General features: G+C 53.4%; 3 long non-coding RNA genes across 5 annotated transcripts; all 3 read left to right on the top strand.

Annotated features, from left to right (window-relative positions):
* Positions 1-1,696: 1,696 nt before the first annotated feature.
* Positions 1,697-2,710, top strand: LOC135407312 (uncharacterized). Its single transcript, XR_010426808.1, has 2 exons — positions 1,697-2,006; positions 2,428-2,710. It is a non-coding gene; the product is annotated as an uncharacterized LOC135407312 (long non-coding RNA).
* A 1,657-nt stretch (positions 2,711-4,367) lies between these two features.
* Positions 4,368-12,118, top strand: LOC135407330 (uncharacterized). Of its 3 annotated transcripts, none has more exons than XR_010426820.1 (5): positions 4,368-4,767; positions 6,410-6,541; positions 7,514-7,643; positions 11,026-11,157; positions 11,413-12,117. It is a non-coding gene; the product is annotated as an uncharacterized LOC135407330 (long non-coding RNA). The 3 variants fall into 3 exon arrangements; XR_010426819.1 differs by lacking the exon at positions 4,368-4,767 and adding an exon at positions 4,791-4,914; XR_010426818.1 differs by lacking the exon at positions 4,368-4,767 and adding an exon at positions 9,276-9,492 and having other exon boundaries at positions 5,714-6,541; positions 11,413-12,118.
* A 3,999-nt stretch (positions 12,119-16,117) lies between these two features.
* LOC135407325 (uncharacterized) lies at positions 16,118-18,822 on the top strand. The gene is made up of 4 exons (XR_010426816.1): positions 16,118-16,405; positions 16,860-16,931; positions 17,613-17,730; positions 18,195-18,822. It is a non-coding gene; the product is annotated as an uncharacterized LOC135407325 (long non-coding RNA).
* Positions 18,823-19,692: the final 870 nt, after the last annotated feature.

Raw genomic sequence — 19,692 nt, 5'->3', positions numbered from 1 at the left:
ATGTTTTGGTTCCCCTCACAGCTCTGTTTTGGTGTTTTGGGTTCTTTTCTCTGTTTCTTTTTAAAGTAAAGACTTATTTCTGATGTGTGTCTCCCTACTTGCAATTTTTTTTTTTTGTGCCAGTGAATACATTTTATAAGCACTGAGGTTCTACAATTCAGTTGTTGTAAATCAGGTAATTCTCTTAGTGAGCAATCTGAGTTGTTAGACAGTGTGGACTGCAGAAGGATTTTTCGGTAAACTGATTGTTTTTTAATTTATTGTAAAGCTCTCCTAAAAACTCCACACTGGTGTGTGTTCACTGCACCTGCACTGGGGGCTGCAGGGAGAAGCAGCTGGGGGGGTTTGCTCTCTGCCCCTTTGCCACCTTCCCCTCGCTTCCCTGGGACTGCAGGGAATCCCAGCTCCCCTTGGCTTCTCCGGGGGCCTCGCGGCAGGGTTTCGAAGTGTGGCCCTGAGATTTTCTGGCCTTGGAACTGATGGCTGTTTCGGGGCACGTCTCCCCGGGCAGTGTGTCTTTTAACGCTTGCCGGGGCAGGAGAATTGCGGCGGAAGAAAGCAAAGGAAGCCCAGAGCCAGGACTAGGAAGGCCCACGCCTCTGGCGAGCCCAGGCCTTGCTGCTCGGTGCCGATTGTGCCCGGGGCTTGTTCCTCACCATTCGGTTCCCAATGAGAGGGGAGCAAGAGGCAGAACAGCCCGCTGCTGCTGCTGCTGCTGCTGCTGGGGCTGAACTGTCTGCAGTGCCCGGGGGCCGGGCAGGACTTGGCCCCGATGCCTGCATTGCTCTGCAGCGGCCAGGGAGGGGTCCCAAAAGTCATCCCCCCGCCTGCTGTGCTGCACAGCAGGGGCTGGCTGGGCCGGTTCCCGGCCGGGGGAGCCCGGGGGAGGCCGTGCTGGGGCTGAGGGGCTGCTGCTCTCTGGGCCTCTCGGGGTTTGCCTTGGAATCCCAAAGCCTGGGCCTGCGCGGGGGGGAGGAGGCAAAGGTGACTGTAAATTGGTCTGTTGGGGAGTGTTTTGGGGCCGAGTTCATGCTCTTGGCTTGTTGTGTGTCAATTCCCAGCCTCGGTCAGGGCTTCGCGGGGAGCGTTGCTGCTGCTGCTGCCGCCGGGAGAGAGAAGTCCTTTGGGAAGCCGGGATAAAAACAGCAACTCTGTGAATTGCCCAGCTTTTCCTAGGGAAGGGCAGGTTTTAGGGAAGAAAGGCCCGTCCTCGCGAAAGGCGCCGCGGGTCTCGCAAGGGGGGGCCCGCGCGGCTGCAGTGCCGTTCCCGGCCGTGTCCGCCAGGCGGCGACTGCGAGGCGGCGCCCGGCGGTCGGGGCGGGCTGGGAAGCGGAGAGCTGGAGTGTTTTGGCACTGCCGGGCTTCTCCGAGCTTCAGTCCGGAGTCGGAGCTTTTTGTGGGACTGCACAGCGAAGCTGCCTGTGGGAATGACCCGGCTGTTGCTCGGTGTACTCCTAACGACAGTGTCTTTTACTCCGTGTTCCCAGGCTGCCTCTTTCCCTTCGGTCGCCGTGGACACTGTGCCGGACGCCTCTGGCAGGACTAACTACCGTGGCTTTTACGTCCAGCGTGCTGTGCTGTGAACCTGCAGGTAAGAAAAGCTGGGAGTGCAGTCCCTCTGCTTTGGTTGCTGTGTCTCTTTGGGAGTTGTTTCGGAGGGGAATGAGGGAGCGATTTGGTTTGAAGGGGACCTTCAAAGGCCACCCTGTCTTCCGTGGGCAGGGGCACCTTCCACTCTCATCCCCGGTTGGATGCTGCAGGTCCCATCCAGCCTGGCCTGGAACACTTGCAGGGATGGGGCAGGCTCAGCTTCCCTGTGCAGTGTGCTCTAATATCTCTCCACTGGCATCCTGAAAAATGTTGTCAGCGTGTTTTGTTGGACGCCGGTAAGCAGGACCTGGGTGAAAAGGACATTCTCTGAGGTGCTGGGAGAAGGAGGACTCGTGCGGGCACCTCCAGAGACAGCGGGAACGGGAGCGTGCTGCGGAGAAGGAAAGTTCCAGGGGGTGGGTGCCGAGAAATTTGTCCTTCCCTTGCCCTGTGCTCTGCACTTAGCAATGGGTCAAGTGCAGAAGTTTCCTGGGGACCCTGGAAAATGAGGCCGGGTCTGCTAAGAAAAGTGGGGCCAAAGGAGCAGGACCTGGATCTGCGAGCGTGGGAGAAACAAGGGCCGGGTCATCCTCTGCCTCCGGGAGGGAGGGCAGCAGGAAAGGCCACGGACTAAAGCACTGAAGTGCCGTTCCCCAGGGAGCCCCTGCCCAGCACTGAACTTGCTTGTGCACTTGCTGTCCCTTTCCCAGCGGAGCCGAAGCGTCGGGTGCGGGTGCCGGGGGGATGGAGCTGCCAAGGACAAACTGGGAGGGTGTTTGCGAAGGAAGGGGGGAGAAGGAGCTCTTGATGTGCTTTTTTTACTTCTTCATCCCACAGAATTGGCACGAGAGGAAATACCTCAGAGGGGCTTCCCTCCAGAGAAGCCCTGAATGTGCCAGGAGGTTTCAGCCGGGAGAAAGGAGCTGTGGAAGAAAAGCAGCCTAAAAATAGCCAGCGGGGATCATCAGGTTTTCCAGGCAAGAAGAACAAGGAGAGAGATGAGGGAATCACATTCCAATTCCTAATGATTTGGTGGGTGCAGGAATGATTTGTGTGTGTTTTCCAGTCCCTTTTGATTCCTGGGATGATTTTAAAATGATGGCTTTAGCAATCAACTAAATTGGAGATGTTGTTTTTGAGAGGAAATGATGCCAAATAAATGCAGAGAGAGAGTGTGGAATCATCCGGGGCTCCTGGAGTGGCTTGGGTTGGAAAGGATCTCAGGGATCATCTCCTTCCATCCCCTGCCACAGGCAGGGACACCTTCTAATAGACATCCAGCCTGGCCTTGGCCACTTGCAGGGATGGGGCAGCCACAGCTTCTCTGTGCCAGGCCACCTCCCCACCCTCCCAGGGAAGAATGTCTCCCTTATGTGCAATCTTTCCCTTTCTTCTCTGCAGGAAGTGGGCTGGGACAAGGGAATTGGCTCCCACGAGGCTCTGCACAGGGGACGACTTCCACTTCCGAACGGGGAAGGGCACCTTCATCCCCACCCCCGGCACGGGGACGGAGTAACATCTGCCTGCAGCTGGCTGGAGTTCCCGTTGGCTCTGGGCTCTCTGCCCACGGGCCGGGGATCATGGCCAGAGTCCTTCAAACCTGGGGAACAGTGGCCTTCACAGCATCCCTGCAGCCCGTCCAGGGCAGGCTGCTGCCCATCGGCCCCTGATCACAGGTGGATGTAGAAGTGATGGTGTTTAGGGAATGCTGATTGTGTTTCCCCCCCTTTGGCAACGTGGTCATTAAAAAGAGAAAAATAACAAGTCTATGGAAATCCCTGCACGTGGGAGCTTGCGGCGCTCTGGATTAAACTTGGCTCTCTAATGTTAAAACTGTGGGCGAGGGGCGGTGCCCGAGCAGGGCCAGCGGCGGTGCCGGACGGGGCCGGCCCGGGGGTCCCTTCCCCGCGGGGTCGCAGCCGCGGGACCCGCCCCCGCCCCGCGCGGCCCCTCCCGGCGCGCCCCGCCCGGCGTTGGGGGCTGCGGCCGCTCCCGGCGCTGCCGAGGCTGCCGGGGAGGGACCGGCCTGTGCCGGGGGCACGGGGTTCGTTCCTTGGGTTCGAGGGCGGCAGCGGGAGCGGCGCTGCGGGGCGGGACGGGCGGGAGGGGCCGGGGGAGGGCGGGGAAGCCGCGGCGGGGCCCGGGGGCTGCAGCTCTCTGGCTTCCCGACTGGCTTTGCAGACATTTGCCACCTTCGGAGGAGGCACAAATCCCCGCGGAGCTGAGCAAGGGGTGCGGGGAGTGCAGGGAGCTGGGGCGGGGCTGTGACCAGGGCAGGGTGTGCGCAGTGCCCCAAACCCGCACCCAAAACCAGCCGGAACAGCCCCAGAGCCCAGAGCGAAGCGCCGCGGGATCGCGCCGGCCCCGCCCCTCGACCCGCCCAGGCCCCGCCCCCCGGCTCGCCCCGGCCCCGCCGCTCGGCCCCGCCCTGCCCGCCCCCAAGAACGCCGCCGTCCCCGCTGCCCGCCCCGCTCCCCTTGTCCCGGGAGAGCTCCCGGCCGGGCCGTGACCGCGGAGCTCCCACCGCCCTTCCCCGGCCCCAGCAGCGCCCGCCGGGGCTGCGGCGGCGGCGGGAGCCGCGCTGAGGGAACGGGGGCGGGGCCGGGCTGAGCGGGCGGGGCGGGGCCGCAGGGCCAGGCGGGCTGGGATTGGGCGGAGGCGCTCGAGCGCTGATTGGGCAGCGCTGCCGGCCCGCGGTATAAAGGGCCGGCGGGGCGGGTGGGGGCGGTTGTGTGTGAGGGCTGAGGGCGCGGCACCGCTGCTGCCCGGGCTGCGGAGGGGAGAGCGCCTTGGCCGATGGGTTTGTGGACAGGGGGAGCCGGGGGGCGTTTAGGGGCGCCTTGTGCTGGGCAGCGGGGGCCGGGTAAGCCCGTTACCTGCCGGGTGCCCCCGGGGGGAGCCGTGGCCGGGCTGCGGGGCTGGTGCTCTCTGGGTGTCTCGGGTTTTGCTTTGGGATCCCAAACCCTTTCCCCGTGCAGGGTTATGAGGCAAAGACTGCTTTAACTTGGGGTTTTTTGGTGCTGCGTTAATGCTTTTTGCTCGTTCTGTGTCCATTTGCAGCCTCGCTCGTGGTTTCCCCTGGGGCGGAGGCGAGTTGTGCTTCCTGCGGGGAGAGAGAAGGGCCTTGGGAAGCTGCTCCATGAGCCACAGCTGCGCCGAGCCCGGGAGTCTGTCCAGGTAAGAGCAGGGCTCATACTCATACAACTGTGATTTTCCTCCAGCTCTCGTGAAAGGGACTTCCAGGATACTCTTGGGAATGTGCCAGCTCTCCTGCTGGAGCTTTTCTATGGAATATTTGAACCCAAAGGGTAAAACTAAAGTCAGGTCTGTTCTGGAGTATGTTACACTTGTGCAAAACTCCTTTCTTCTGTTTATTTTCTGTTCTGGAAAGCACAGTCTGGGGTTCCTGGGCACTTCCTATTGAGTGATACCATGAAAATCATTTTCTACTGAAAGGGGAAAGGATTTGTCTGTGGGAGGTCAGGTGTCCATGATAAAAGCTTTATGCTTTTCAGTCAGATAAGCCTTAAAATATCTGACAGTGTATAGGAATGCCTGGCTTCTAAAGCTCACAGCTGAGCCTTAGAGGCTTCTTTGAAGAGCTGATTTCAGGCAGCAAATTGCCCCCCCAGGAGGGACTCTGTGCCTGCTCTCCCGTGGCTCCAAGGGATCTCTGGCCCTTCACGCCGGCACCGAGATTTTCTCGGGAAGGGCCTCAGATCCCCGGACCAGTCTGGGACACAGGCAAGATCCCCCTGCAGTTTGGGACCAAATTGGGCCCCTGGAGGGACAGTGCTGTTGGTGCCCCCGGGTTGGGGCACCCCGAGGACTCCAGCGCGCACCGAAAGGATTATTCGGGGAGATCCTCGGGGTGCCCGGCCCTGGGGAGCTCAAAGCAAGGTCCCTGCCATGGATTCAGGCATTGCTGAGAGTATCCCAGGGGTCCCTGTCCCTGCTAGACATGGAGCTCTCTAATGGGCTGGAATTGGGTGATAAAAGTGGTGCTCCAAGTGCCAAAGCAGTGTGGGATTGGGATTAAGAAATGAGCAGTGAGGGTCCAATTGGCTGTTTTCTCTGCAATGTGACTGTGAGAGCTGCAGGAGTGCCAGGTGTGTGTTCCAGTCCCCAGCATTTGGTTTGCACATGGCCTGGTCAGACACAGGTCCAACTTGCTCAGTCCTTAACCCAAGAGAGGGAGAATGAAGGACTGGCACTGTTCAGGTGATTGGTGTGACAGGGGTTAAACTGGGAAAACATTGGGGAATTCCTGTTTGTCTCTTTGCCAAACTCACCCAAACCTGTGCTAGGAAGAGATGGACTGGAAAAGTTGAGGCAGAAATGAAATTGAAAACTGGGGCTATTGAAACTGTAATTGCTGAAACTAAATGTGTCCAAGCAGCAGCTCTTGTTGTGCAGGGAATAACTCCTGTCAGCAGCAAGGCCCCGACTGAAGTGGCAGCTGCAGTTGTTCCTGTGGTGTGGGCCAGTGGAACTGCAGGAGAGTGGAAGAGGGCAGAACCTGTAGGTATTACCCCTGATGTGGGATCTCTCCTGGTAAGGCCAAGCCAGTATCCTTTAAAATCAGAATGGCAGCTTGGATTGGTTGCAGGAACAGCTGAATTTGCTCCTCCTGGTTTGCTTGTAGAAGGTGAGTGCCAGAACCTGCCAAGAAACCAATGGCCAAGGGGATTGATTAGTGCAGGACCTGAGAGAACCCCCTGAAATGACAACCTGGAGCAGTTTCCAGGATTAGATTGCAAAGATGGCCTTGGCTGCCTCTCCTTGAGCAAGGAAAGCCAAGAAACCTTTGCTTTTGCAGGAGAAAATGGGGCAAGTGGGCAGGAAGAAGAGAAGCCCCGTGACTCCTCCCTGAGCCCCAGCCAGCCCATGAACTGCCTTGCTGGGAATGGTGGGACGGGCTGGACTCTGGATTGCTCCCTCTGCATCTGTGGTAAGACCATTAGGGCAACTTCTCAAACAGCCTGTAAGAATTTGCTGCCTTGGCTAGATGGTGCAAGGGCAGCCTTTAAGCAGCTGAAGCATTCCCTGAGGAGAGCTCTGGGTCTGCCAGATGTGTCAGACCTGTTGGAAGCATCTTTGGTGGGGAGGGCAAAGAAAGGCCAAGGTGTGCAGTGACCCCCTTGAGAAGGGACTTTGAGTTAATGGCATCCCTGATGGGGAACTTTGTGGGCTGTTCCCCCTGTAGGGCAGGTGACAGTCCCAGCTCCAGTGATGGGAAAAATAGTTAATAGGGAGCCCCAAAAGCTGGAAATCCTGCTGGAGGCTGTTGGCAAAGAGAGTTTGCTGAGTTCCCCCTGACAGAAGGACAGTGACAGCTTTTGAGTGCTGGTAGATCCTTTGAATAGACAGCCTTGAGTGTGTCCTTGTTGCCCCAGTAGGCCTTGTCCAACTCCCCATCTTCCAGGGGATGTACATATTGAAGTTTCAAATGCTGTTCCTAATCCTTTGGTGGCTTGAGGCTCTCCCCTCAGGAACTGCAGGAACTCCTGGTGCCGCCTGGGCCGATGGATTGGACGCCCCAGCCCCTCCGTTCCTGCCCAGCCACTGGGGCCGTGTCCAGTGGTGGCACTGCCAGCCCTGCAGGGGAAGTGGGAAGGGCCTTTGCAGGTCTGGTGGGTCACATTGATAGCAGGTAAAGTTGCAGTAAAAGGACCTGGGGTCTGTTATTCTTGAGTTAGGAAAGCTCCTTTTGATGGGTGAGCAGAACAAAGTGGATCCTTCAGAGTTCCCATCCGTGTTTGTGTCTCAGCCTGTGTTAGGATTCAGGGCTGTCAGTTGTTGTCACTGAGGAGTCAAACTGTGCTTTAAATAATGAGACACTGGCCTGATGGCCCAATGTCAAGGCAAAAGGGGGAATGCTATCTGAGTGTTGAGATGTAACAAGGGCTGATCCTTTTTGCAGTGGGATGGAGCCTGGAAACTGCACAGAGCTGAGCCAAGGGATTGAAAGGGACCAACCAAGGGAGGTGAAGAAAGAAGGAAGAAGGGAAGTGAGGCAGCAGCCAAGCAGCACCAAGTTCCTGTGTAAGCAGGTGAGTTGTGTTGAGGTTCCTCAGGCAGGCACTGAGGACTTGGAGGGCTCCAGACAGAGCAGACCTGGGAAGGCCCTCGGTGAAGCCCCTCAGAGACCTTCTAAGGGTAGGTGTGTATGGTGATAAGTGTTGGGATTGTCCTGAATGTGGAACAGGATTGCAGGGAAGGAAAATGAACCCTCCTGTAATGCTGCCCCCTCCCATGAGCTGCAGTGGAGACCCCTCCATGTGCCCTTTGGGAGCGGATTGCCAGGACCCCCGTGGGGCTGGGATCATGGCAGGGGGTTGTAAGCAAGGAATGCCTGGCTTGGAAAACTCACCGAGTCTTAGAGGCTTCTTTGAAGAGCTGATTTCAGGCAGCAGAATTGGCCCCCAGGAGGGACTCTGTGCCTGCTCTCCCGTGGCTCCAAGGGATCTCTGGCCCTTCACGCCGGCACCGAGATTTTCTCGGGAAGGGCCTCAGATCTCCGGACCAGTCTGGGACACAGGCAAGATCCCCCTGCAGTTTGGGACCGAATTGACCCCCTGGAGGGACAGTGCTGTTGGTGCCCCCGGGTTGGGGCACCCCGAGGACTCCAGCGCGCACCGAAAGGATTATTCGGGGAGATCCTCGGGGTGCCCGGCCCTGGGGAGCTCAAAGCAAGGTCCCTGCCATGGATTCAGGCATTGCTGAGAGTATCCCAGGGGTCCCTGTCCCTGCTAGACATGGAGCTCTCTAATGGGCTGTAATTGGGTGATAAAAGTGGTGCTCCAAGTGCCAAAGCAGTGTGGGATTGGGATTAAGAAATGAGCAGTGAGGGTCCAATTGGCTGTTTTCTCTGGAATGTGACTGTGAGAGCTGCAGGAGTGCCAGGTGTGTGTTCCAGTCCCCAGCATTTGGTTTGCACATGGCCTGGTCAGACTGTCCTCAGTCCTTAACATAATAGAGGGAGAAATAAGGACTGGCAGTGTTCAGGTGATTGGTGTGACGGGGTTAAACTGGGAAAACGGGGGATTCCTAAGGTTGTTTATTTGCCAAACTTGCTCAAACCTCTGCTAGGAAGAGATTGAGTGGAAAAGTTGAGGAAGCAATGAAATTGAGAACTGGGGATATTGAAACTGTAATTGCTGAAACTAAATGTGTCCAAGCAGCAGCTCTTGTTGTGCAGGGAATAACTCCTGTCAGCAGCAAGGCCCCGACTGAAGTGGCAGCTGCAGTTGTTCCTGTGGTGAGGGCCAGTGGAATTCCAAGAAAATGGACAAGGGCAGAACCTCTAAGAATTACTCCTAAGGCAGAGTCTCTCCTGGTAAGGCAAACCCAGTATCTTTCAAAATTAGGAAGCCAAGCTGGATTGGTTCTAGTAAGAGCTAAATTTGCTGATCATGGTTTGATAGTAGAATGTGAATGGAAGGACCTGTAAAGAAAGGAAATGGGAAAGATGATGGATTGCTGGGAGCAGGGGCTGGGAGACAGTGGCACAGGATATTTGGTTGTGGTGGGGAATGAGCAGCTTGACCTGCCCAGGGTTGTCTGTGCTGGGGGTGGGTTTGGGTCCTGTGTGGCCACAGGTCTGTGCAGCAGCTGGAGCCTGGGCAGGTTTGGGGGCTGTGGTGTGCCAGGCTGCTGAGTGTGTTGTCCCTGTTTCCTTAGAGTGTCCCAGTGTCCCTGCTTGGCTGTTTGTTGCCCTGCAGGCAGAGGAGCCCAGGCCTGAGCTGGCTGAGTGTTGGTGTGACCCAGAGTGGGTGTCCCTGCCCTCGGGACAGTCCCCAGAGCTGCCTTTGGCATCCCCTGCTGAAGGGTGGGAGCTGCCCAGAGCCAGCAGCATCCAGCTGGAGGATGCAGGAGGATGCAGCTCTGCTTTCCTGGGAGGTAAGAGGTGGGGTGCAGGAGCTGGCAGGGGTGTTCTGCAGGCAGAGGGATACCAGGAGCAGGAGAATTGCAGCTGCAGCAGCTGTGTCAGTGCTGGATGGAGTCAGGCTGGGAAAGGGCCCTGAGTGTCAGGGCAGGGGAGAGCCCAGGGTGGCCCTGGGAGCCCTGGGGCTGTGAACAAGTGCAGTGGGCAAAGGAATGGGCACTGGAGAGCTGGGCACACAGCTGGAGGAGTTGCAAGGAGCACCAGGAGACTGGAATGCAGGAGCAGCAGTTCCCTGTGTGTGTGTAGAACCAGGTGTACTGCAGCCCTAGTGAGGGGGGAAATGAACCTCAGGAGGCTGGGAACGAGTCCCACACACTGGTTAAAGTGGGATGGACTCTTCCAAAGTGTCTGAAAAGCTTTTTGTTGTTGTTGTTTGTTTTGCTTTATCAGTTGAAAACTGAAGTGATTTTCAAGGTGTTGGCACTTGTTTTCCTGTGTCTTTGGTGAGGTGTTGACTCAGTACCTTTCCTGGAGCTGCTGTTGGATGAAGAGGTGCCCCCAATTGACCTGTAAGGTCCTGGTTTTCTTCCCTGCTTCTCCCAGCTTGTCCAGGAGATGGAATTCCAGTGCTACAGTCTAGATGGGTCGTGGTGCTTCCAAAAGGAGCCTCTGTGCCTTCAGGACAAGTTCTGTTGCCACTGAAGCTGTTGGAGAAGTGGAGCACTGGCAGTGAGAGGTGTGGAATGATGTTGTTGTGGCACAGAAGAAATGAGCAGTGAGGGTGCAAGTGGCTGTTTTCTCTGCAATGTGACTGTGAGAGCTGCAGGAGTGCCAGGTGTGTGTTCCAGTCCCCAGCATTTGTTTTGCACATGTCCTGGTCAGACACAGGTCCAACTTCCTCAGTCCTTAACCCAGTAGAGGGAGAATGAAGGACTGGCAGTGTTAAGGTGATTGGTGTGACAGGGGTTAAACTGGGAAAACATTGGGTGATTCCTCAGTTTGTCTGTTTGCCAAACTCACCCAAAGCTGTGCTAGGAAGAGATGGACTGGAAAAGTTGAGGCAGAAATGGAATTGAAAACTGGGGCTATTGACACTGTAATTGCTGAAACTAAATGTGTCCAAGCAGCAGCACTTGTTGTGCAGGGAATAACTCCTGTCAGCAGCAAGGCCCCGACTGAAGTGGCAGCTGCAGTTGTTCCTGTGGTGTGGGCCAGTGGAACTGCAGGAGAGTGGAAGAGGGCAGAACCTGTAGGTATTACCCCTGATGTGGGATCTCTCCTGGTAAGGCCAAGCCAGTATCCTTTAAAATCAGAATGCCAGACTGGATTGGTTGCAGTAACAGCTGAATTTGCTCCTCCTGGTTTGCTTGTAGAAGGTGAATGCCAGAACCTGCCAAGAAACCAATGGCCAAGGGGATTGATTAGTGCAGGACCTGAGAGAACCCCCTGAAATGACAACCTGGAGCAGTTTCCAGGATTAGATTGCAAAGATGGCCTTTGCTGCCTCTCCTTGAGCAAGGAAAGCCAAGAAACCTTTGCTTTTGCAGGAGAAAATCTGGACAGGGGGAAGGAAGAAGAGAAGCCCCGTGACTCCTCCCTGAGCCCCAGCCAGCCCCTGAACTGCCTCCCTGGGAATGGTGGGACGGGCTGGACTCTGGATTGCTCCCTCTGCATGTGTGGTAAGACCGTTAGGGCAACTTTTCCAACAGCCTGTAAGAATTTGCTGCCTTGTCTAGATGGTGCAAGGGCAGCCTTTAAGCAGTTGAAGCCTTCCCTGAGGAGAGCTCTGGCTCTGCCAGATGTCTCAGAACTGTTGGAAGCATCTTTGGTGGGGAGGGCAAAGAAAGGACAAGGTGTGCAGTGACCCCCCTGAGAAGGGACTTTGAGTTAATGGCATCCCTGATGGTGAACTTTGTGGGCTGTTCCCCCTGTAGGGCAGGTGACAGTCCCAGCTCCAGGGATGGGAAAAATGGTTAAAAGGGAGCCCCAAAAGCTGGAAATCCTCCTGGAGGCTCTTGGCAAACAGAGTTTCCTGAGTTCCCCCTGACAGAAGGACAGTGACAGCTTTTGAGTGCTGGTAGATCCTTTGAATAGACAGCCTCGAGTGTGTCCTTGTTGCCCCAGTAGGCCTTGTCCAACTCCTCATCTTCCAGGGGATGTACATATTGAAGTTTCAAATGCTCTTCCTAATCCTTTGTTGGCTTGAGGCTCTCCCCTCAGGAACTGCAGGAACTCCTGGTGCCGCCTGGGCCGATGGATTGGACGCCCCAGCCCCTCCGTTCCTGCCCAGCCCCTGGGGCCGTGTCCAGTGGTGGCACTGCCAGCCCTGCAGGGGAAGTGGGAAGGGCCTTTGCAGGTCTGGTGGCTCACATTGATAGCAGGTAAAGTTGCAGTAAAAGGATGTTGGGTCTGTTATTCTTGAGTTAGGAAAGCTCCTTTTGATGGGTGAGCAGAACAAAGTGGATCCTTCAGAGTTCCCATCCGTGTTTGTGTCTCAGCCTGTGTTAGGATTCAGGGCTGTCAGTTGTTGTCACTGAGGAGTCAAACTGTGCTTTAAATAATGAGACACTGGCCTGATGGCCCAGTGTCAAGAAAAAAGGGGGAATGATATCTGAGTGTTGAGATGTAACAAGAGCTGATCCTTTTTGCAGTGGGATGGAGCCTGGAAACTGCACAGAGCTGAGCCCCAGGATTGAAAGGGACCAAGCAAGGGAGGTGAAGAAAGAAGGAAGAAGGGAAGTGAGGCAGCAGGCAAGCAGCACCAAGTTGCTGTGTAAGCAGGTGAGTTGTGTTGAGGTTCCTCAGGCAGGCCCTGAGGACTTGGAGGGCTCCAGACAGAGCAGACCTGGGAAGGCCCTCGGTGAAGCTCCTTGGAAACCTTCTAAGGGTAAGTGTGTATGGTAATGAGTGTTGGGATTGTCCTGAATGTGGAACAGGAATGCAGGGAAGGAAAATGAACCCTCCTGTAATGCTGCCATATCAGCTGCAGTGGAGACACCTGTGTGTGCCCTTTGGAAGCTGATTGTCAGGGCACCTGGTGGGCTGGGATAATTCAATATCATAGAAATAAAAGATTGCCTGGCTTATACAAGTCGTAAATTGAGTCTTAGAGGCTTCTCTGAAGAGCTGATTTCAGGCAGGCAAATTGGCCCCCAGGAGGGACTCTGTGCCTGCTCTCCCGTGGCTCCAAGGGATCTCTGGCCCTTCACGCCGGCACCGAGATTTTCTCGGGAAGGGCCTCAGATCCCCGGACCAGTCTGGGACACAGGCAAGATCCCCCTGCAGTTTAGGACCAAATTGGCCCCCTGGAGGGACAGTGCTGTTGGTGCCCCCGGGTTGGGGCACCCCGAGGACTCCAGCGCGCACCGAAAGGATTATTCGGGGAGATCCTCGGGGTGCCCTGTAGGGAATTGGCTCTAGAACACGGCTTGCCTGGGCCGTGGGAACATCTTAGATAGCAAGGTTACAGTGCCCTTGTACCGTGTTAGCTGGCTGGTAAACAGGACACTGTGATTAGCAAAACAAAAAGCAACTGAAAGGCACCTGTGTCAACAAAGGAAGGGAGTGAGAGACGGAATCAACATCTAAGTGTCAACAAAGGGAGAGAGTAAGGGTGAGATCAACATTTAAGCAGGACCAATAATGAGCTTAGCTTTTGCAATATGTATGAACTAATTAGAAAGCATCTCTTAAGCTGTTAGCAATGACCAATGAACGAAGCTTGCTGATTCTCATATTGAGGGTCACTTTTGTCCCTCGTCCGACAAATGGCGCCGATCAAGGCACTAAGTTGAATCTGCGGTCCCCGAAACCTGAACAGGGGGTAAGTTAAATCTGCATCCCCCAGGGGGTAAGTTAAATCTGCATCCCCCGAAGCCACGGTCTGACGCAGTAGCCGGTCGGTCTTGAAGCAGCACAGGAGGTGAAAGAGCTGGACTCGGTGCCCCAGGCGACCTTCCAGGAGGGCCCGGCCGACAACACCGCCGACGTCTTGTAAAGGGCTGCAAAGCGCGCTGAAGATTTACAGGTGTGGAAAGACAAGCGGTGCTTTTATTACTCCAGTGCTTTTTAGAAAAGCGGGGACTTAAGGGTATAGATTTGAAAAAAGAATTACCAAGATTGCTTGCAACGAGGGTTGCTAAAAGTTGTTTTGTGGACCCTAAAACAGTTTTTGATGACGGAGAATGGAGACGTTATGAGGTTAAGTTGTGGGAGGTTGCCGCGGAGACGGAGCTCGGTGTAACATGAGAGAAGTGGAGAAGCTGCCAGGCCAGCCAGACAAGACGCCTGGACAGGTGAGCCACCGAGAACAAAAGGCATCTAATGTTGCATTTATATGGAAGTCTGTCCTGCTTGAGAAAGGGAGAGAAATTAGACGAACTGGCTTTGCGGCAGGTGCTGCTTTCGTGTAAGGGCCAGGGATTTGAAGCGAACACTGTAACTGCCTTTACTATCTCTACTTGGAAAGAACTTAGTGATAAGCTCTTTACTGCTGCCTCTAAGGGAGAAAAAGTTGCTGCTTCCCTCCTTACAACTTGGCGATTGTTATCTGGAACAGTAGAAGACATTAGAGCACAGTCTGAGGACATTAGAATGCTACTGGATACCATCATACGGAGAAATCGTGTAAAAAGGGAGTCGAGCGGAGTTGAATATCCCAACTTATAAATCAAATAAGATTGCATTGTTTTTACAGCAATAGGTGTTAAGCATGCAGTGTGCTCATGGCATTCTCAAATGTTTTCTCCAAAAACAGAAAGGGAGACTGACAAAAAATCCCTTGAAGTAAGATTAGAAATAAGAGAACATCTGTGCTTAGCTTTTTGCATATTACAGAAAGTTGTTAAGAATTTCCTAGAGTTTGCCATTTTGCTTCTCTTACATGAAGTTTGGCTGTTTCCCCCAGGGGCAGGGTGCAGGGAGAAGATTTGGAGACGGAAGGATGAGACAGAAGGGGATATAGTCTTGCCCCCTGCAAAAGTAGTTTTATTGCCTTTATGACAGAATATCATTGCTCTATAAGAAGGGTTGAAGATTTCCAAGATAATATTCTGTTCTTTCTTGCTGTATTTGTCTTTTACATGGAGAGTTATGCAGGATTTGCAGATTGCTGATGGGGGCTATGCCATAAATTTCCTTTGAATTATGAAGCTGATAAGAAGTGCATAGCCAATGACTACTTGAAAATGTGTGTGTGATTGAGGAGCGTGTCTGAGGTGGCCACCTGAATGTTGTGTGAAAGAAAAAAGGTACATGAATGTGTGACTGTGTAAACTTCAAAATACTTTCTGCCGGTGTCAAGATTTTAGAGATGTGTAACACGATTCTGTTGAACCATAGTGACTCCTTATTCTGGATGGTATATGAATTCTTCAAATTCCCCCCATGAGTGGTGAGGTTTTAATTATCTCAAGACTAGCCCTGTCCAGCTAGCTGTTTGATCTGAACTGAGGTTAAATAAGAGGTTCTTACAGAAATTTGGTGTTCTATTTCTGCCTTGTTTCAGAAATTGATGCAAGTTAAGTCTCAGGTGGAGTTTTTCCACTGCTGTTGTTCCTTAGCTGTGCAAGCTGCACAGGAGATCACTAGTTTTAGAGCGAGTAAAAACCATAAGCCAGCAACCATTGGTGCAGACTGCAAGGCTGGCAGAGCCCGAGGCAGGGTGCACCACTGTGCATCCAGGTGCCCGGGAACCATTCTCACAGTTCGTGGAAAAGCTGCAAGATGCTGTAGAGAAACAAGTTTTGTGACAGTTCCAGAAGCTGCTAGTTCCATAACTAGCTAGAGATAATGCAGGCTTGTGCCAGGGTGGGGTCCTTAGACCATCAAATAATTGCATTTGCATCTGTGTGGCAGTAGTGAGGGTCATTTTGAGCTTTTCTGTGTTTCCCAGGATTTAAATCAGGGGTTGCCCATGTTGCTGCCTTGCCTGTTCAGCTCGTTGCGGGGGGGCCTTTAGGCTGTCAAGGCCATCCTGCTGCCTTCTCAGAGACATCTGCAGCGTTGGGGACAGTGTGTCCTCAGGCCTCCTGGCTGGAGGCCAGAGCAGACCAGTTCTGTTGATCAGTGTGACCAGAGCTGAAGTGTTGTTTTAAAGAGTCCTTATATCTTGTCTTCAAAACCCCTCCCGTGCAACAGCTGGTAGCAATATTCATTGTAAACCGGCGAGTCTCTGCTCCTTAAAACATCCCCATTGCAGCTGTGTTCTCAGCAAAATAGCCTCACTAATTGGGATTACTCCTTGTTTCATACCAGAGTATTGCTTGCATAATTTGACTAGTGAATGTTTAGGGTTGTACGAAGGCCACCTGTACTCTTGGTGATGCTCAAAGCTTGCTGTTAATTGTCCAAACAAACAAACAAACAAACTTCTGTAGTCATTCCAAGAGTTAGGGTTGTGATACTAAGAGGTACTGCTCGGAGTTTTCTTTTAGAACATACAGATCCTGTGTGACTTAAACAACGGCTCCTACCTCCAGAACAGCTGTTGGCCCTGCAACAGCTTGTCAAAAGGCAGCTTGATGCTGATTCCATTGAACCATCTCAGACGGGTTGGTGCAGTCATGGTTAGTAAGCATTGGCTTACTGACCCCTTCTGTGCTGTCTGCTGAATAACCCCTTGTTATTATTGATTTGACAGGTTATCTTCTCACAGTCCAGTTAGATCCCAGTGATAGAGAAAAAATGTGCATTTTTAGTTCCATCTATTATTCGTGCAGAACCTTATGAGTGTTATCCATAGAAAACCCTCTCCCATGGAATGAAAGGCTTTTCTATAATTTGTCAGTAGTTGATGTTTCCAATGCAATTTTCTGACTGTCTTTGTTGTCATTCTATAGATGATATTTCTGCTGGCTGTAGCCACTGAGGATCAGCTGGGTGTGTTGGACGCTGAAACCAGAAAGAGTCTGTAGATGAATAGGAGAGGTAAGGGGATAACTTCTGGTCCGCGACCCAGTGACCACTTCCTGAAGGTCCTGATTCATGAGTCTGCTCCTTTGATTTGAAGGAGTGTACAGCTGCCATAGCCAAGGTAGCTTAGGGTGTCCAGTATCAGCATAAAAAGCAGCAGTAAAAAGGAACTATTCAGAGATGAATTTTTGTGCTGTTCCGTGAAAAAGTAAAAGTTATCTGTGCCAGCAAGTCTGTGAAGTAATTTTTTTCTTGTAATTCCATACCAAGGTTTGAATTGTTGCTGTTTTAATGAAGTATGTTCATTGATTTTGCATCCATTGGTTTCAGAATCCAAATCTGGGGAAAAAAGTACTGTTGGTCTTTCTGAAATGTCTCTCAAACATGAAAGCCTAGAGAAAACTTTTTTTTTGAGTAAAAAGAAGCCTCCAGGATGATCCTTATGCAATACAAATCATGTGTTTTTCAGAGTGAATGCACTCCCTTTATTCACCTTTTCAGAGAGTATCGGCCAGAATACGAGCGCCTGAGAAAAACACTGGTAAGTGTTTTTAGCTGTTGTACACCTGAACAGTGTATCTTGGGTCACTTTTGTGCACACAATTGCCTTTATGTTGAGAGGGTCTAACATTTCATTTACTAGTCGTACTCACTGTGGGAAAACTCCTGTCCTGAAGGAGTCCACCATTTGCCTTTTTTTTCCTAGATGTGGTGGAGCATATCTTTACAAAAATAAAGATTTTGTAAAACAGATGTTGCTCACTGGTTTAGTGCTAATATTTGAGCTAATTGTGTGAAAATGATTGGGAAATAAGATTGTGTCTTCCATTCGGATGGACAGAGAGTTCTTAAAAATAAATTTCCAAAGGGATTTGTTGAGACTATCCCTGTATCTTCCTGCACCAGTGAAGAGTACTAGTTTGACTTAGTAAGAAAGACTGAATTGCAGTGCCAAAATCAGTAGCTCTGCTCACCTTGAGTTCTGGCTGTCCAAAGGACAGTTCTCTGCAGGCACAGCTACACAGAGTTTGGCTTCCTGGCGCTGCTGAAAACGTCCTAGAATCCCACCTGACTGGAGGTTGCTTTCCATGCTTAGTCAGAAGTTCTGTGTAACCTGAGTTGAAATGTAAGACCTGCGTAGTGACTTCTGCTCTCTGACTGGGGGACAGGCTGCTGGGTTTGGGTGAGGTTTCTCTTCTCCTGATGTTTTAAATGTTCTCAGAATCCACAGGTAAATCTTTGTCTACGGGAGAAAGCTCAAAATAAACAAAAGAGAGAGCAGCTGGAACACTTGTGGAAGGACATGGGCAGCGTGTGTGTGCAGGGCAGCACACTGGCAGGTACCTCCCCAGGAAGATAAAGGTTACTGCAGAAGTTTTCTGAAGAGTTTGCCTTGTGAAGTAATGCAGTGCCTCTTTGTCCTCACAGCAGAAGTGTGAAAGCAGCTCCATGTTAGAGGAGTGGGGCTTTAGTTCCTGTGGGATTGGTCACACTCAGCTCTTCCTGTGTCAGTCACAGGTTTGGAAGAAACCCCACTGTGTAGCTAAAGCAGTGGACCTACTAGAAATAATGAAATACTTTAGAAAAGGCGAAACAGTCAGATCAGAATATGAGAAAGCTCTGCTGTTGGCTGCACTGTTCCTTAGATGAGGCGAGTAGGTGCTGATGGAGTCTGTCCTGTGTCTGGGATCCACAAGCAGCTTTCTGTCCCTTAGAGCAGGTGTTCATTGCTGGGTTTCTGTGTAGACAGAAACCTTACCTTTAGCAGGCTGGTTTGTGTACAGCTGTTTCTGTTCCCTTCAAGGACCTGATGCTTCTGCAATGGGTCCCTCTGAGCTAATACTAACACGAGGAACTCTCGATGAAGAGCAAGAAGAGAGGGAGAGTGATGCTGATGACATTGACCATGAAGGTAAGGGAATGAGGTCTAAAAGCTGCCTCTCAAGAAATCCCCTCTATATTTCATGTCCTGGATGGACTGTAAGGAGAGCCTAGAAAACAAGCAAACATTCAGTCACCTGACGTGTCAGAATCTGTAGCAGAAGCTCAGCTGCAATGGTCAGTGCAGGGATATCACTCTGTAACCTTTGTGAAAGTTCAATTGTAAATTTTCTATTCAAATAATTAATAGGTGTATAACACACATAAACCAGAGAACTCGGTAGGCTTGGGGCATGCAGTGACCTCTGAATTTGATTGATGCACAGATGTGTCCATCATCTTTTTGGCCTTACAGTTTCTGCCCCTGGCTCTCTTCCCTTTTCCTGTGACTGTGGTCTTGGAGCAATCTTCTAAGTTGTTACAGTGTGATTTTTCTCTTATATAGCTCACAGACTTAATCTTCATTCTTTCCCTGTTCCACTGATGGGTAGGATCACTTATTTCCTTTGCCCTGTAATGTAGCTGAAGATGGAATAGACTTTCTATGTTGCCTTGGCTATCCTGATTCTAGCTTTTTTTCAGAAACACAAGTAGAACAAGTACTGAAATAGCGCTGAACTTCAGCAGCAGCGGGGATGCGCAGGAGAAGGAGGGTGGGCAGCGGGCCTGGGGCAGGCAGGGGGATGGGGGTGGGGGCGGGCACTTAAAAGATTTCGGCCAGGGAGCTGATCTCAGCCAGCACCCAGTCGGGGCAGTCTAAGTCCCCGTAGAAGCAGAACTGCTGCGTGGGGAGAGGCGGTCAGAGGCGCACTGCCGCTCTGCGTCCTCCCCGCTCCCCGCCGCCGACTCCCGGCCCACCACGTCGCCGCTGCTCCCCGGTCCCCCATGCCGCACAGTCCGCCTTCGCGACCCGGAACCGCCCCGTGTGCCGGTGGGGAGCTCCCCGAGGGGCTCTGCAGGGGCCTTGGGGCCGGGACCCCGGAGGTGCAGCCCGACCAAGGGGCGGGGCAGGGGACGGGGTCCCGGGAGCGGGACCCGGGACGGCCACGGACCCGCGGGAAGGGCCCCTCCGCCACGGCCCTAGTCCCTCCTCCGACCATCCGAGCACCTCCCGCCACCCCGCGGGCTCCAAGCCCCGCCAATCCGGGCCCGAGGCAGCGTCTGGCCCGCCAATCCCGGCCCGCCTTTCTCGGCGCCGTCCAATCACAGCCCGCCTTTTCAATCCGGCAGCGGTCCCGCAAGCTCTGCCCGCTCAGCCGCGGCGCGGCCCCTCCGAGCGGCACCGTCCCCCCGTTCCCCTCAGGCGCTGCTGGGACCACGGAAGGGCGGTGGGAGCTCCGCGGTCACGTCCCGTCCGGGAGCTCTCCTAGGAGAAGGAGAGGGAGGCGGGGAGCGGGCGGGAGGGGCTCCGGGAGCGGGGC

Source organism: Pseudopipra pipra, chromosome 2 (genome assembly GCF_036250125.1).
Source record: "Pseudopipra pipra isolate bDixPip1 chromosome 2, bDixPip1.hap1, whole genome shotgun sequence".
NCBI lineage: Eukaryota > Metazoa > Chordata > Aves > Passeriformes > Pipridae > Pseudopipra > Pseudopipra pipra.
The sequence above is the reverse complement of the archived record's forward strand: the minus strand, read 5'-3'. Positions and strand labels throughout refer to the sequence as shown.